The 13,726-nt window shown below is 43.0% G+C and overlaps 1 protein-coding gene across 5 annotated transcripts in view; it reads left to right on the forward strand.

Moving 5' to 3' along the window:
• Window positions 1–13,726, forward strand: part of STXBP6 (syntaxin binding protein 6) — a 319,768-nt gene that overhangs the window by 62,250 nt on the left and 243,792 nt on the right. The window contains exon 1 of one of the 5 annotated variants that reach the window (XM_079912939.1): window positions 2,689–2,707. The exons of the other annotated variants lie outside the window; for them this stretch is intronic. The gene's annotated coding sequence lies outside the window, so the exon portion shown is untranslated. Of the gene's footprint in view, window positions 1–2,688; window positions 2,708–13,726 lie in introns of those variants that run through there. 5 annotated transcript variants of the gene reach the window in all.

A 13,726-nucleotide genomic window follows, 5' to 3' on the forward strand; every position in this document is an offset into this window, starting at 1 on the left:
AGACACTAGTGCTTAGAATCCACAGGGCTTATGGGGTAAGAGTAAGGGTACTAAGAGAAGAGTTGGAAAACATGTTGGGCAGAGGTGGCCAGGCTCTCCTGGTGAGTTGATGAGTACCTTGGCTCCCTTTGCCCATGTGTCTGCCCCCTGTCCTCCCTTTTCTCCCACCTTTGGGGGCGGGGTGCTGTCTTAGGTGCTGAGCTCAGACAGGCACAGAAGACTGGTCTTTGGGGACTAGGGTGTGTTGACCTTTGCTTCTCTATTGGCCATCTCCATCCTTCTGTCCCAGCTTTCTCTCTCCGTTGTCATTTGATACTATTCTGGATGGCATGAAGTACCCTGGTAGCATCATTCGTTTTCATTCTTTTGTCCTTAAATGCCCTTCTCCTCCTGTCTTGTATCTTTGCAATCACTCTTCAGATACCACCTCTTTGAAACCTTCTGTGACCACTGAACTTGTACCCTGAGGCAGAGATGGTCTGTGCTACTCCTGTGCCGTATATAACTTATCATGCTCAAGTGTGATTACTTGCTTGCATGTCTAGACTGAACATTTGAGGGATGGGACTGTGACTTGTACATCTTGTATCTTAGCATGGTGCCTGGTGTATGATAGGTACCCAAAAGAGGGTGGATGGATGGATGGATGGATGGATGGATGGATGGGTGGGTGGGTGGGGCACATTCAAAGAGAACTTCTGAGAAAGGAGAGAGAGCGTATTTTCAGCTGGGATACATGGGAAAAGCTCTAGGTGGGGACAGGAGTTGCTTATACTACATAGTTACTGAAAAAGCTGTATATATAGTAGAGGATAGAAGTATGTGCTACGGAGAATGAGCTGTGCCTTTTTTTTTTTTTTTTCCAGAGTAGAAACCATGTAGTTGGCAAGAGATGACATTGCAGTCATTTGGCTTTCCTTCTTAAAAGCTCTGGGATTTTTACTGAAAGATCCAGTTTCTTATGTGTAAAATGATATCCTATAATGTAGGTTCTATTTTTAATGTGAGGATCAATTGAGACTTTCAAAGGGCTCAACACCCTGCCTTGTCTGTCGTGAGGGCTCAGTAGGGTAAATGGTAGCTCTTGCTATCACCATCGGCCTCTATTGTCTGATAGAATTGAGGTGCCTGGTATAAATGTTCTCCCACACCCTGAATAAGAAATGTAGATTCATAGGTAACCACAAAATGTGTGTCTGGGTGTTAGGATTCACTGGAAATGGGATTATGTCATCTCTTTTGTCTTCCTACTTACTTAGTACTTCTTTTTAGAAAGAAAGGCACTTATCAGTTTCTTAGGAAAGCACTTGGTTCTAAAACAAATTTTTCATGCAAGGCATTCATGGGAGTCTTTCTAGTTGTTTAAAAAATATATGTGATAGATGCCTGTATCTATATATTATTTGCAAAAAGTGTAATTCTTTCCTGACGTTCTAGAGAGCAGGGGACATGCGTTGCTGTTTCTATTTTGATATGGAAGCAAGTTGTGTTCTTCCGGGACAGCTTGATTTTGGCCATTGTTTGTATGTGTACAGTTCTGCCCCCACTATTGGAGATACATTTAAAAATCAGTGGTAGGAGTTTCTAATAGTATTTATTTACACAGTCATTCATACATTCATTTCCTGCGCTGCTTTTCTCACCTGGTCTTGCAGTGCTGGATCCGGCAATGATTACTGTTTTTTTTCCCCCTTAATGTTCTTAGAAGCTACTACAGTTGCCAGTGATAAAGACTCTTTGCATGTGCCTCTGAGCCCCTTCTCCTCCGAATATTTTATAGCCTATGTTGCTGTTTGGGTAGTGGCCAGTTTTCTTTGTTGCCTAATATAGGTCAGTCCTGCCGTAGTGAATTTCTGAGCAGATGAGGAAATGAATGGGAACCATCTACACACATCTGGTGATGCGGACCCCCCATCCTTTCTCTCTAATTCCAAGATGCTCAGAAAGCTCTTGTAATCCATTTGGCGGCAAGACCTCCCTTGAGCAAGAGTCTATTTATATTCTTCATTTATCTTGTTTAGTGTGGTTATCCGTCAGTTCCGCTGCAGAAGTATTACTGTGTTTGAGTATGAGGTGCTGACCAACACTTTACGGGGAGCATAAAGTACATGTTACATTTCTAAAATGTTAAAACTTTTGCATTCCAAAATACATTTGGCTGTATGGGATTTGGGTAAGAGATGTGGGCCTGTAGTATTTTTATTAGGGCCTCTAAGCCTTTTTTTTTTTTTTTGCGGTACGCGGGCCTCTCACTGTTGTGGCCTCTCCCGTTGCGGAGCACAGGCTCCGGACGCGCAGGCTCGGCGGCCATGGCTCACGGGCCCAGCCGCTCCGCGGCATGTGGGATCCTCCCAGACTGGGGCACGAACCCGTGTCCCCTGCATCGGCAGGCGGACTCTCAACCACTGCGCCACCAGGGAAGCCCTAAGCCTTTTTTTTTTTTTTTTTTTTTGACAGCCTTCCCTTGAGATTCTCTCCTGGGTACCATCTTTGTGTGGCATGCAAATGAGGACCTCCTTTGTCTGTCACTCAAGCAGTATTTAATGAGCTGCTGTGGCTTTGTACTAGGAATTGGGAAGAATGAGGCATTGGCTCTTTTTGCCCTGGAGAAGCTCAGAGACTCATAATGATGCGGAAGGTGCTCAGTCTGTGGATTCCTGCCTGTGGTGGGATAATCACAGCCCGAAACTTCACCAAAATTGCAAAGGTAAAGAAATGTGGAAGAGAATGTAATCAAGGAGCAGTTGTGTATTTGCTGTGGTCTTTGAAAAGTAAAGCCAGAGATGGGGCTGCAGAGGAGCCAGTTTTTGAAGAGCCTTATCTACCAAGCTAAATAGTTAAGAATTTATCCTTTGGCAGTAAAGATTCTTTAAACCTGGGAATGAATGATTGGGTTCGCATTTTAGTAAGAGCCCTCTAACGTTATCTTAGGGGACCCCCAAAAGAAGTCATTGAAATATTCTGGGCAACAGTCCTATAATACTTATATTGTATAGTGCTTTAGGGTTTTCAAAAGATTTCTCCAGCCTTAATTTCTTTTGCAGTAGCCTTGGGGGATGGGTAGGTAATAACTAAGGAAACATTTCAAGAAGTGACTTGCCCAAGGTCATATCCAGCAAACGGCTGTACCAGCTCTCCTAATTCTACATTCATTCCTGCTTGAAAGTGATATTAAAACATTTTAATATACTGTCCAGATACTGAGCATACTTAAAGGTAATCTGCCACCAGCGTATCTTTTATACTTGTACTTGATTAGACTGTCAGCTCCTTGAGGACTTGCAGTATTAAATTTGATAAGCTCACAATAGGCACCACCAAGAATTTGCTAAACTTTCTCCTCCAGAGCAAGCACAGTCCTAGAAAGAAGAAACATTTGTGAAAACAGAGGGACTGTCGTTTTTCTTGTTGTATATCTCATCATGCGTACTTATTAGGCAGTTTCTATGTTTAGGACACAGCACTAAGTGCTGTGGGAATACAAAATGCAAAACAGTTAGATTTAAATTTTTTTAAAAAGTCATGAATTAAGCCTGTTCTGTCCTATTCAGATCTCACCAAATTTCTTGGCTTTTTGTAACAAATTTCCTTTTTAAAGGATGTTAGGTGTTGAAATCAAAAGCCTTCTTGCACAGACTGACTGGAACTCTTAGGCTTATACATTTGCTTTGCAGTCATTAGGTATAACATGGCACATTTCCGGGTGGTTATCTTTGAAACAAAGAAAGAAACAAAACCATTAAATAGGCATATTTTATTATGAAAGAATGAAAGTTTTACCTTGACTAGATGCCCAGTAATATCACCTCACAAGTGAGAATCATCTTGTGATTCATACTTAAAACCAGTAGTCACCTGTAAGTTTTGTGTCAACCCTACTGAATTAGCACTGAAATTAATGATGTAATCTTTTTCTTACACACCTGGCATATACTGCTGTTTATGCTAGCAGTATTTCCTAGACTGTCTAGGCGTTAGGGAAAAGTCAAGGTCTAAATTATTCTCAGTCTTAAGAATCCATGTCAGTTTTAAAGCATTTATTGAGTTGATTCAGTTCTGATTTCTTTTACCACCTTTGTATCAGAAAAGCTTTGGGGGCCCCAGAAGAAATTCTAGAGGTCATTCAGACCCAGGGGCTAGACTGGGGGAAAGACAAATTAGGAAACTGATTCCTGTGGGTTCAAGTCCATTCTTCATCTTGTTAATTATAACTTTGGTCAAGTGTTTGAGCCTCTGGTTCCTTATCTGAAAAATGAGGCTTATGATAATGTTTTTCAAAGATTCTAAGACATACATTTTTATCTTAAAACAAGATGTGTTTTTGTTTTTGTTTTGTTTTTTCGTGGTATGCGGGCCTCTCACTGCTGCGGCTGCTCCCGTTGCGGAGCACAGGCTCCGGATGCGCAGGCTCAGTGGCCATGGCTCACGGCCCCAGCCGCTCCGCGGCATGTGGGATCCTCCCGGCCCGGGGCACGAACCCGTGTCCCCTGCATCGGCAGGCGGACTGTCAACCACCTGCGCCACCAACTGCGCCACCAGGGAAGCCCAAGATGTGTTTTATAGTGCATTATATGTTATGGTTTAATTTGTGGTGTTTTTGTTTAATATAGTGGTGCATAAACTGATGCATCTTAGAATCAGTGATTTCTTACATTTGATGAAATATGGTAATAATTTGCCTTACCAACCTCCTGAGTTGTTGTCAGGATCAAATCAGATATGTTTACTAGAAAACTACCGCTGTGCCAACTAACATGCAAACAAAAGCACCTTCCAAGGTCCCTGGACAATTTTTCTGCCTTTGGTATTTCTGGGTTTTTAAAATAAATTTTATTTATTTAATTATCTATTTTTGGTTGCATTGAGTCTTTTGTTGCTGAGCGCAGGCTTTTCTAGTTGTAGCGAGCAGGGGCCACTCTACGTTGCTGTGTGCGGGCTTCTCATTGCAGTGGCTTCTCTAGTTGCGGAGCAAGGGCTCTATGCGCACAGGCTCAGTAGTTGTGGCTTGCAGGCTCTAGAGCGCAGGCTCAGTAGCTGTGGCACATGGGCTTAGTTGCTCCGCTGCACGTGGGATCTTCCTGGACCAGGGCTCGAATCTGTGTCCCCTGCATTGGCAGATGGATTCTTAACCACTGTGCCACTAGGGATTTCTATGTGTGTTAAAAAAAAAACTGGGAAGAGTTGGAAAATGAAAATTGCAAATCTATATGAATTAAGATATCAAATGTCTTTCTTAAATATTTGAAGTAACAACAGAATTTCAGTTGACTTACACTTGGACTTCCTGAAAGATTCTATTTTTCTTTCAAGCAGTACCTCAGTCATGTTGGTCTTATCTCCCCTTACTTTTCCCTCCACTTCCCCGCCCCTAAATAAGAGCGCTGAGTAAGGCCAGCTTTGGATGGGAGAGGAGTGTGGGGTGAGAAGATCATTAATTTCATTTTGGGCACATTGAATTTGAGATGAGTTTGAGGCATCCAAGTGAAGATGTTGAGTAGGCAGTTGAATTTGTGAGTCAGAGATAAAAAAATGTGGCATTTGGGTTATAGAAATGGTAGATGAAGGCTTGAGCTTGGATGAGATCACCTAGGAAACAAGAAAGCAGGATTGGGACCGGACGTTGACAAGCCACCTTCAGCCAGCAAACCTGTTTTATTTGGCCTATGCAGTGTTTTTCAAATATTTGAACAAGTTGCTGTAGCATGTTTAGGGGTTTTTGGCTGCCCCAAGTATACTTTGTCTTTTGATGGCAGCATCCTAGTTTCCTTTTAAGAAATTCCCTATCCCCCAGTCTCAGACCTTAGCCTTAGGTAAAGTTCTTCCCCTGACTCTGAATGAAGCATGGGACTCAGGGCTGGCCAATCATTCCTGAGTCGTCTGGCCACAATGGTTGGTTCAAGAATGGCCTTCTTAATAATCCAAGCTGGTCTAATCAGAGGGAATTTTGAGACTGGGGGGTGGGAGGTAGAGGAAACTCCAGGAAGAGAATCTTTCTCCTTTTCTGCTTAAACCTGGCAGGATGTGGTCTGGAGGTCTAGCAATGGCCTTGCTGCCATAGGGTAGATCTTATCTGAGAATTAGGGACACGAAGAATCCAGATAGAGAAACTGGCCCTGATCATGTTGATTAAACCCTGTGGCAAGCTGTACCTCTAGGCTTTGCGGTTAAATGAGCCGATAAATTCTCCTTTTGGTGTAACCCAGGATTTCTTTTATTCACACCAGAAAGAAATCTTAATTGCCAAGATTTAAAAATCGTGAGTTTTCATTTATATATCAGGACTTTGGCTTGAGCTAAGTAATTGTTGTTTTAGTAGGAACATCTGCTCTCCATTTTATTATAGTCTGTACCTCTCCCTACTGTCATCTGACCCTGATGCTTCAGGTCTGTTGCCAGCTATCCTGTTGGTTCTGCTGTGCTTTAAATTGTAGACCTGTGGGGGAAGTGAAAGTCAACTTTGTTTCCCTTAATTGTATTAACTTGCTTGTCCCTGTGGGTAGTTGGGCTTTTGGCTGCTGATATAGAGTGAAAAGGGAAGGAGACCTAGATTCCAGCTTTGAAGAGTTTGAACCGTGGAAGAATAGGCAGAGGAGGATAAGCTTGCAAAGAGAAGGAAGCCATGGCGGCAGGAAGAACATTGATTGTAGAGGCCAAAGCAAGGAGTGTTTCAGGGAGAAATTGATCAACATGGCCAGATACTGTCAGGATGTCAAATAAGATAAAGAGTGAAAAAAAAAATTCTCATTTGAATTTGGCAACAAAGAGATCATTATTGATCCAGCCTGGAGCTGTTTCAGTGAGCAATGGAGCCATGCTAGGTTGGAATGGGTTGAAAAATGAATGGGAGATGGAAAAATGGGAGATATCCAAGGAGGACAATCTTTATTTTTCCTGTGAAGGAAGCAAAGAAATAAAGCACTAGCTGGAGACGTGAGGTTGAGGGTAGAAAGCTTTAAAAATAGGATTCGAGGGCTTCCCTGGTGGCGCAGTGGTTGAGAGTCCGCCTGCCGATGCAGGGGACACGGGTTCGTGCCCTGGTCCGGGAAGATCCCACATGCTGCGGGGCGGCTGGGCCCGTGAGCCATGGCCGCTGAGCCTGCGCGTCCGGAGCCTGTGCTCCACAACGGAAGAGGCCACAACAGTGAGAGGCCCGCGTACCGCAAAAAAGGATTCGAGTGTGTTGAATTGTTGATGGGAAAGATCTGGTTGAAAGGGAGAAGCTGGTTGAATAGACAGGAGAGAAGAGACAAGGGGTAATTGATTATATGAGTCTGAGAAGGTGGGGTGAAGTGGGATCTAAAGCCCAGTGGAGAGATTGACCTTGGGGGAGAGGAGGGAACAGGATGCAACGGGAGGGCAGAAGCTGAAGTTCAGTAGTAAGTTAGTCTGATAATGAGAAGTTGCTGTGTCATAGGTTCCATTTCTCTGTTAGGAGGCAAGGTCATCTGGGAATGGGGGTGATGGTGGTGTGGATGTCAGAAGGGGTGGCCCTTTGAAGGTGAAATAAGAGTTGAGGAGAGTGGGAGAATGAGTGGGTGGGATCACCCAGCGTTGTGGAGGACTGACTCGTGAGTGGTTGGTGCTCACGAATACTGAATGACTCTCGGCAGTGCCTGGGTACTCATTTGTGGGCACAGACAGAGCTACCATAGGTATCAGCTATGGGGTTTGGCAGAAGAGGAAGGACAAAAGGGTGAGCAAGGTAACTTGAGGGCATTTGTCAAGGGTGTTATGGGATGCGCTCTATGGAGATGTTGGCCTTTAGAAAGGAAGCTGAGTAAGAAGGGACATGAAATGAAACTTCAGATGAGGCCCAAATGGTTGATCACAATGAAGGGGATTTTAATGAGGCAGCCGAAGCTGAGGGTATTGTAGTCAGAGGAGGGATGCTGGGTGGTGAGTCTTGGGTGGAGTGCTGGAGAGGTTTTGTTGGAGGTGAGGCAGGCCAGGGAACAGAGACCAGAGTGGTGATGGATTTTGGATATTCAGGTCTCCCTTGCTCATTGCAGGACTAAGACCGGAAAGGAGAATTTTGGTCAGGGTTCAACGTCATTTGTATCTGGGTTGGCTGTTTTAATAAGAATAGGTTATCCATTTCCTCTTAACCTCCTTCCCTTTGATTTCAATGGAAGAGTATATTGAAGTGGTTTGGGGCCTACCTCTGTTTTTGCAATATGTCCAGAGAGTGATATTAGGAAAACTGTGTCTTTAATCACTTTTGGTACAGAAAATGTAAATCATTTAAACCTCTTGAGTTCATAGACTTTTCAGTTGCTGGAATGATTTGGTGCTCTTTTGCCTTCCATAGTCATGTTACTTCTGAAGGTGACTGATGGTGTAATCAAAACCTTTAAGAGGAGCCCATGTTTAACTGGATCCCTTGTGGCTCTCACTATGATGAGCTTTGAAGGCAGGGTAAGTAGGAAGCTATATCAGAGACACCTGTTGTTATTTGTAACGTGTGTCGTGCTTCGGCAGTAACAGAACCCGAGCAGGCCCATCAGTCGGTAGTTTATAAGCAGTAATCCGAGAGCTCAAAAAGTTCTTCTCTGAATGGTAAGGCATTGGAGCCAGCATTGCTTATATGTGAGAGGGGAAAAAGGTTTGGAAGTCTCACCAAGGGGGGGGGGGGGGAAACCTTGGGATTTGCGTTTAATAAGATGCTAAATCTGATAATCTCAAAACATCTGAAGGTTGTGATAAAAATCCTCACCAAGTAATCAGGATGCAGCAGTCTAGAGTCTTAAAAAAAAAAATTCAAGCGTGTAGGCTTTCAGATACAGCATCTATTTGTTACTGATTCTGAACAGATTAGATAAGCGACAGAGCACAGGGAAAGACGACTCAGAGATCTGCCACAGAATGAAGTGTCTTACAGCCCAGAGCAGCTCTGCTGCCAGCCAGCCACCACTCTGCTCTCTGTAGGGCTGTTTCCTTATTCTTCCCCAAGGAACCTGTTTATTTATCCCCACTCTTACCTGTACTTTGCCCCATCCCAAGGCCTGTCCTCCCCTTTCTCCATCTCACATCCATTTTACCCTGCCCAGTGAGGCCAAAGCCAAGTCCAAAATGATACTAGATCTTTCCTTTTTCTGACTCCCTTGTGTATATTGTTTGTGTATCTTAGTAAGTTAGCTCTTTCATAGACTTCTAGATTGTTAAGTTTGTGAGAAACCTTGGATATTTTTTGTTCTCAAACTATTCGCAAAACAAGAATCATTTTACCGGACTCAAGGCTTAACAGTCTGCAAGTTCCTTTAGATCTGGTGTATTCAAGAGTCTGGAGACTTGGGTCCTCCTGTCTGGGACTTCAGGCCTTTAAGGATTGCTTCATTTTTCTCCAATAAAGAGAACGTTGCTGATGAGCATGGCATGTCCTTGACCTCTGCTGTTTTATACTGTTTGACCCAAAAGCAATAGTTCAGACCCTGCCTTGATCATTTTTCCTTGCTCTCTAAATAACTAAACCACCTGCTTTGTCCTTAGAATTTTTTTTGAAAGGCTGAGTTCAGTCTCGACATAAGTCTTCTTGTGGCTTATTAATTCCTTCTGTACTTTTGTGTACATCTTTACTTGCTGTTGTAAAGCTTATAAAGTGGGAGGTGGGGTGTAAGTCTACCAAGCATTGCTTCTTGGGCTCAACGGAGCAGAGGGGGCTGAGTTAAATTGTAGCCAAGGAGCCCTTTCCTCCTTAAGGTCCTTTAAAGTCTCAGTTGACTTTGTAAACTGCCAAGAGCATTGCCTGGGACGGGGTAGGCCATTAATGGTAGCTATTCTTATTGGGCCTAGGTGGCTGGTCAGAAAGATCCCACATTAAAGAAGTTTATCACCTAAGAACTAATCTCCTACATGAAGTGAACCTCAGCATTTTCATGTCGTGGTAGTTCTCTGTACTGAGGCCAAAGTGTAAATGGGGACTTTAGAATCACAGAGTGTTACAGCTGGCAGGAAATAGATGTCAGCATCTAAAATATTATATAGAAGGAAACTGAGGTCTGGAGAAGATTGATAACCGTCCACAGGCCATATAGTTTATATTGGTACACTGGGACCTGGATGCAGCTCTCTGGGCTCTGGAACCAGGATTTTCCTAGCGGACCAAGGTGTATGACTCTGAAAATTCACTCTTGAGGGAGGAATGTGGAAAGACAGGAGGAAAGGGATAGTGTCCGGAGGGTACCCTAACCCTGGGTGGCGATGTCAAATAATAGCATAAATTTAGAGGTTTAGCCCCAGATATTTCAGCACATTACTCCTCTCAGATGGTTGTCCTCTACGTCTGCTCCTTTTTAGGTAAATTCTGGGTCAGTACTTTGGAAAACCAGGAGGGTGTGGGGTTCTAGGAATAATGAGAGCCTCCCGTAATATTAAAGGTCACAGCTTTGACAATGCATTTGGAAAAGACAGAGAAGAGCCTGGTCTCAGAGAAGCCTTCAGGCTTTGTGGGAAACTCGGGTTCTAGTGCATTGCTGCCGAGGCCTGGGGTGGGCGCTCAGCATTTAGCTATGTAAGGACCGAGTTGCAGGTGAGCACGAAGCCCCTGGCAGTGGCTGAGGTCTGAGATATATGGAGAATTTCTGGGAGACCTGCTTGTGTACACTGCGGGAAGGATGCGAGAATAAAAAAGTAATACCAAAAAAAGAAAAAAAAAGTAATGCAGCACCATGGTGACAAAACATTTTGAAAGGAATCCATCCAAAGATTAGGGGAAGAATGTGTTTTCTGGAATTACTGACATGGGAGCAGAGGATAATGGGGTTGTATGTTGTCGAGAAATCCTGTGTTTCTTTACTTGGGGAGAAGACCGACTAGTGACCCACAACCAGGAGAATTTGGAAAGAGGGAGAGTTCAGGGGTGGATGTCTGAGCAGGCAGAACAAGCACTGAGTTTGAGCTAGTGGATGACAAACTGAGGTTCAGACCCACGCGGTTTGGTTTCACAGTTGGAAATCTCAACTGCTGTGCTGTCTGTCTGCCCCTGCTCAGCTGCTTGCTGTGATCCAAGCCCTGGGAGAAGCAGCCAGGTCCAGTTTAAGTGCTCCTGCTTCCTGGTGTCCCCCAGGGATTCCTTAGAGCCTAGTAAGCCGTTGAGACATATGATGGCCCAGGGCCACCCTTAGTCAAACGGCCATGATTTTTAGGTCCCCATGGAGTCTTGATCTTTTAATGCACTTGCATCCTTTCCTTAGACCATCAATCTTATATCTTGGTAACTGAGTACCAACTGGTTTCCTCTGCCCTTTGGAGGTCTTTAGTCAAACTTGGCTCAACCCAGAGCCTTCTCGTGATTCCACACATTCCTGTGTCTTCCTTGCTCACGCCTCCCTCTGCCTCTGAGCGTCTGTGTCCTAAACTGCTCTCGTGTCACTCACGTGCGTTCTGAGTGCAACACTTTTTCCCACGCAGTTTCCCTGGGAAACCGAGTCCCATCAGATGGGCTTTTGTGAAGACTCGAAGAGTCACAGTTTGACATATGTGATCTTTCCCCAGCTTTACTGATTCCACCCCTCCTTCATATTCTTTCTCACTCGAGTATCAAAGTTCTATCCACGTAGGGGCAGCTGTGGGACAAGTCCTCACTTTATACCTTAACAGCTAGCACAAATAAATACTGCCTATTTTCTGAGAATTCTGGTGAATAAAAGATTTGTCCCATTACATTCACTTCAGCTTGGGTGCAAATATATACAGAGATACCTAGGCCTTTGACTATGCCATTACTGGACTATTTCATATTAATTGCTACTAAATCTTTTACCGCTTACTCAGCACTGTACACTGTACCGCTGGACAGCACTCACCTCAGATTTCTTTATCTCCTTTATCTGCCAACTTCTCTTAAATGCAAGACATTAACTTTGCGTTCAGTTCTCATACCAGTTCCCATGTTTTTAGAACCTAAAGCATGTGTGAATCTCATTCCATTTCCCCTTTCTGACTCCTTGTAGCCTAGAATATAATGATCTTGGGTTGTTTTTGTTTTTTCATGTCCTATTTCATATCCAGGAGTCTCCCTGATAGTACAACGCACCTAGAATTTTCTTTTGAGTAAAAGCTGTGTATGACATGTGAATATTCTGAAGACTTGTGTTCCTTTCTCTAGAATCATGTGAATTTCTCCCCATCATTCTTATTGGCATAGATTGTCTGAATGACTTATTTTCTCAAAAGAGCCATGAGTGACTTAGTGGAATTGGAAACTAGATCCCCAGTTCAAAGGCATCTGGTGGGGATTGGGGAGTGACTGTCTCTAATTCTGAGGATTGCCTAGGATCTCAGAAACTGTGAGAGATTTTTTCTAGGTTCAGGGAGTTGGGAATCTGCTACCATTCATAAACTAAAGGGAAATCTAACTGCATCCTTGTTTTTGCTTTTTTTTTTTTCCTAGACGAAAAGTTTCTGCTCTGGGGAAAGTAGAAGAGTCCAGGTTTAAAATAGATTACGGTATTCACTGATGAGGCTAAAGAATTAGAAGTTTGTAAAATCTTTTGTTTCTTGGATGAAAAAAGGAAAAAAGGGAGAGGATAGAGTAGAAAAAAGATGTATTAAGTTATAATAGCAGTAATAGGTAGCATTTATAGAGCATGTATGTGTTAGGTACTGTCCTAGGAATTTTTCCATTTCTCATCTCAGTTAGTGTAGCCCTATGACACTCCCACTCTTTATTTTGTACAAGAGGAACCCATGCTGCACAGAGAGGTTAAACAGCTTACTCAAAGTCTCATAAATGTCAGGTTGGTGATTTTCACGTTGGAAATGTAGTCGAAGTCTCACACTCTTTAACTTCAAGGTTACAATGCGATATGTTGAGTCATCTTAACTTTTTCCCTTGATTTGAGTACAGCCTCCCACAGTATATATAAAGCACAGGAGAAGTACCAGTTTCAGCTTCTTTTTCTTGTTGTTGTTTGTTTATTTAATGGCAGGGTTAAAAAAAAAAGGCAGTGTGCAGTCTAAGTCAAGTTTAATTAGACCCGTGTGGAAAACATAGCAATTATCGATGCCAATTTCCAATGTTTTTCTTTTTTCATGTTCAATTATTAATAGATACGGCACACATATTCTTTCATTTTCTAAGTGAAATGATTGAAGCAGGCATAGGATTCTAAGCTGTTGCCTAGTTTTTTTTTTTTTTAAGAATCTTCATCTGAAAGGAACATTTTCTCTAAAAAAGAAAAAAAATCTGTTTTTGTTTGTGGGACGCATCTTCCCTTGGAGAATATGGTGTTACCAGGTGTGGAATCTTGGCATTAAACTAAATTTCCCTTTCTCTTTCCTGAACTGATGGAAAGGAGTGGGGTGGGTTGGGGGAGGGGAGGGGTGGTGGTGGGATATACACGTACATAGATGTATATAGATGCACATCTCCAGACCTGTCCAGTATCTGGAAAGAAGGTCTTTCATTAGGTCCCAGACACCCCTGTTTGTCCCCAGCTTCCAGTGCTGAAACTGAGGTTTTAGAAGAATCTCAAGAGATTTTCTTGGGCTAGGTTGTCCAGACGGGGTTTTTTAAAAATAGCATCTCTCCTTTATTTTATAGAGGAAAAGATAATGAAGAGTATCTCCCCTTTCCCAAATATAAAAAGGATGTTTTTCTGTTGCTTTCATAATTGAATTAAAAATCCCTCAAGGATAGTTTTTAATATTTTCTTCATGATTATAATGTTCTTCCTTTATCTGAGCCATGGAAAGGTTCACAGAAATATAACAAAGAAAATATTCTTAC

This window comes from Stenella coeruleoalba (genome assembly GCF_951394435.1).
Source record: "Stenella coeruleoalba genome assembly, chromosome: 2".
NCBI classification, from domain to species: domain Eukaryota; kingdom Metazoa; phylum Chordata; class Mammalia; order Artiodactyla; family Delphinidae; genus Stenella; species Stenella coeruleoalba.